General features: G+C 40.5%; 2 protein-coding genes across 6 annotated transcripts in view; one reads left to right on the top strand and one right to left on the bottom strand.

Annotated features, from left to right (window-relative positions):
• LOC107270513 (protein madd-4) overlaps positions 1-4,174 on the top strand; it is a 90,715-nt gene that overhangs the window by 34,767 nt on the left and 51,774 nt on the right. The window lies entirely within an intron of this gene.
• Positions 1-4,174, bottom strand: part of LOC107270516 — a 94,987-nt gene that overhangs the window by 46,939 nt on the left and 43,874 nt on the right. The gene's annotated exons all lie outside the window — the stretch shown is intronic.

Genomic DNA, 4,174 nt, shown 5'->3' with positions numbered 1-4,174 from the left:
CGCAATCGGAGACGCGCGAATTCGATTTCAAGAGGGTGGTTAAAAAAAAAGGGATCCTCATATGGCGACCTGTGAGAATCCCTTCGAGAAATACAAAGAGGGTATAGCGTTTCTCGTAGCAGGTGACGCAATTCTTTTGTTGATATATATATATATATATATATATGTATGTACGGAGCCAAGGTACATTCTTATGGGAAAATACAAAGAAACTTTGACAAAAATATATTTTTCAGTGTATGTCGCTCACGTTAAAAAAGTTTTCATCATTTTTATACGTCCTTGCGTTATAACTGCGAAGACACCGAGTGGATGTATACGTGTATATATATATATATATATATATATAGCGAGTTGTTTTACGAAAGAAATACGAGCTTCTTCGGGGTCTGCGAAACTGCAAAGGATTCCTTATGGCTGGACGTACGTAGATACGCAAAGTAAAAGATTTCTTTATGTAAGGAAGCGTTTGAATTTCGTATCTCGGTAGAGAACGTGTCATCTTTCTAGATTTCCCTGATGGTCTTCGCAGACGCTTCTTAGGTGACTTCTGTACCAGGGATGCTGTCTTTCATTTTTTTTTTATTTTCTTACTCTAGTTTTATTCCGCTTTACCTATCCCCCCCTCCAACCACCCTCTTTCAAAAGTCTCGACTTTCCCATCTTGACGAGTGCAGAGCGACTCCGAATACCGTTAGCCACTTCCTTCCTTGGACTTCCGGTACGAGATTCGGTACCTGGCGGCATACCTAAAGCACCGGATCTCTTATCGGTGCGACGATATCGATTGGGCGGAGATTAAAAATATTTGGTATAGATATATATATATATGTATAGTATATGAAAGATTAATATTCTTGAAAATGCGTGAAAATTGCATGGGGGTTAAATATTTTTGAACTATAATATCTGTATATATGTATATGGTCAAGGTATAAGATCAGTCTTCTCGAAGGGGTCACCTCTTTATGGGTCTCATGATAAAAGAGTCCCCCCGAATCTGAACTTGGTGTTACTGCCCATGGCTATGCGTACTTGTCATATTGACGTACATGCGTCCTTAGTATATTTTTATCCGTCACGATTCTTTATCAACGTCAGCTGACATTAGCTATAGTATCGTACGGCTTACCGTAAGTAAGGTTAGAGTTCATACCCCCTGTCAAAAGTTCGCGTATACCAAAGAAACGTAGAAGTTCGCGATTACGTGATTGGAGAATCGCACGAGATCTTAGAAAACTTATCGGTTCTTATCCGTGTGTGCTTCGATATATATCGTAATACGTCTCGGCTCGAAAGATGATAGGGGAAATTGATGTTATTGGAGAATTTTTGAAAAATCAGATTCCTCGCAATTTCGTTCAATTGCTGCCTTCCGGTCTATCGATACCCACATCGAGTTCCTCGATGAGAATTGGTCATGCGAAATGGGACTCGTACGTGTCCTCCAGGAGGGAGATCGAACTCTCTTATAAGACGAGCGACGGAGGCTGAGGAAAATTGAAACGAATTGTGAAAAAAAAAATTTTTTTACATTTTTCAAAATATTTAATTTCGCGACGACTCGAAATTTTCCAATTTGGCAAAGGTTATTTCGGAGGTTAGATTGATGGGAAAATGTTTGATGGTAATGGTAGCCTCAAGGCCGATCGACAATTGGTAGTTGGTACTGCGATAACCTGGGGGCGATACGTTTCTGTAAATCCTACGTAATATTAAACACTACCTGCGCCCCAGGAGTCAAAGGGGCTCTTATCAGTCTAATGGGCTCTGATCGTGGAGCGTAGTCAGTTAATTCGGCATTAACGCTCGCGCACCGAGACTTCCTCTGAGACGTATACACGGTGACGAAAAATAAAAGAGTAACGAATCGTTATCAAAGATTAATTAGAAGTTTACCCGAACGTTTTGGATTTAACGATACGATCCAATTAAAAGTGACGAAGTTTCGTCGCAGCTTCCCCACTTGATGTAAATATTGAGTGCAGCTTTGGGTGGGGTCGAGGTAATTTTTTTTTTATTTTTTTTTTGTCACTCTTTTTCCATCTGAATTTTTTATCCACCTCGCGCTACTCCACTTCTCGTCTGAAATCCGTCAGAAAACTGTCGTATCTTGCCGTTTGCAGAGGAAGAAATAGAGTACAGAGGGCAAAGCGTTCTGCTTCTCAAAGTCAAAGTAAAAAAAAAAATTTTTTACATAAAAAAAATTACGCCTCTACCTCCCCTCCTTTTTCATGCAAGACGACGAAGGAGATCGTTGAATTCCCATGCGGGCGACAGGTACGGAATTACAAAAGCAAAAACCAAGCGTCTCGGGCGTTTCTGAAGATTACGAAAAAAAAAATATACGGATCATTTCGAATTTCGAACTTGATTGATTTTTTGAATTAAATTTTTTTTGTAATTTCCCAAATTAACATTTTCTTAGTTTTTGAATCCAAAGGAGACATCTCTCGTTTATCAGTTTCCCCCTCCCACCTCTTCGCTTTCGATCTCATTAATTCGAGCGAATATTATCAAATCGGCAAATAAATTTCACCGAATCCAGAAACGAGGCAAGACAGTCTCGTTATTCGGGATTATGGATGACGTTAGATAAAATGAGGCGTGACGCGATAGACGGCCGATGCCTACGAATCAATCGACGGACTGTAACAACATTAACGCTAATAATAATCCTGATTGGCGTAAACTCGACGTCAAGGTGACGAGGAGCAAGGGGCGTCACGTTAATTAGCCGATTTACACGTTAATCAGGCTAATTTCGAAGACCATCGGAAAATGCAATATCAAAATCCTTTGTCACAGGATTATACCGTGTGTACGCGAACGTTGATCCAATCAAAAATTAAATCGTGCATGAAGCAGCGTATACACATACTCGCATCACATATTAAATTACAAGTCGAACTTGATCGAATTGCAAATTTCCTTCGTACTTTATTGTCCCACCGAGCAGACAGAGATTTATTTTCTTTATCGAGACAGCAAAGATAAAAAAAAGAGCCGAGCGAAGTATTACGATCCCTAAGCCGAAGTTAAGGTCGGCCATGTTGGTCTACTAACTATCCAGCCACATGGGAAAGCGATTCGTAAATTACGAGAAAGGGAAGCAATGTAATTAATTAAAAAGTCAAGAAAACTGAAAAGCAGAGTGGAACGTTTACAAAAATCATATATTCAACGTTAATAACGACACGTCACCCCGCCAAGTTGGTCGCGCGAGAATCTCGACCACGTAATGTTTAGTACGCGCGATCGCCGCCGCGCATAACCACGGTGCTGGTGTGGCGCCACCATAAACCGATAAACGCCATTCAGCCTGCACGCTTTCCCAAAGAGGACTGGCTAAACAGCTTAACATGCTCAAGTGAGCTTCTGAACGCGGTACCGGATGCTGCACTTTCGTCCTGTCTGTTTCGTACGAAGTTCTCGATGGTGCCCTTCGGGCAACTAAAGATCATAATTTCACCGATAGACCAGAGCGCCATCCTATCCCGGCATGAGCTCCTTGATTCGCTCGAGTAGAAAAATTATCGAGCTACTCATCTTCAAGGATATGGACCAGAGAGGAATAAACATCCGTATTGTACGGCCAATCTTTACTTGTCAAAGTGCAGTACGATTACGTCATAAATTTGAAAAGTGACGTATTTAAAGAAATTTTATCCCTTCACAATCATATTACTGTATATATCGCTCTACCGGTTTTTCCAAACCAACCGGATATTCAGATTCTTCCCTACAGCACGTTCGTCATATCAACCGGAAGTCATCTCGATTCAGTATTACTTTGCTTGCTACGATTATTGGTTATATATGTATTATTTTACTCCGCTCCGCTTATGCAGAATTTTTTGTATATAAATCGCCAATCCTGGGAAACCGCAGTATGCTCTATTATCGATATGTACCCAATGCACCCTATGTAGCATTGTAGTTACTTATCTCCTCTAGACTTGCCGGGTAGCTCGGCTAAAAAGTCAATACGGAATTATACATACTTTATTGCAGAAGCCCAACTGCACGTGGCGTACATATATACATATATATATATATGCATAGTATGTATATCGACAGAGAGCAGATATGTATCACAGAGTTTACAGGCTGCTAAAGGGAAACATGAAATTTACGATATTCGCTATATACAAAGTAAAGTGCACTGGGGGGG

The sequence above is a fragment of the Cephus cinctus genome, unplaced genomic scaffold, assembly GCF_000341935.2.
Source record: "Cephus cinctus unplaced genomic scaffold, Ccin1 Ccin1_scaffold0786, whole genome shotgun sequence".
Taxonomy (NCBI): domain Eukaryota; kingdom Metazoa; phylum Arthropoda; class Insecta; order Hymenoptera; family Cephidae; genus Cephus; species Cephus cinctus.
This window is presented reverse-complemented; position numbering and strand designations above follow the sequence as displayed.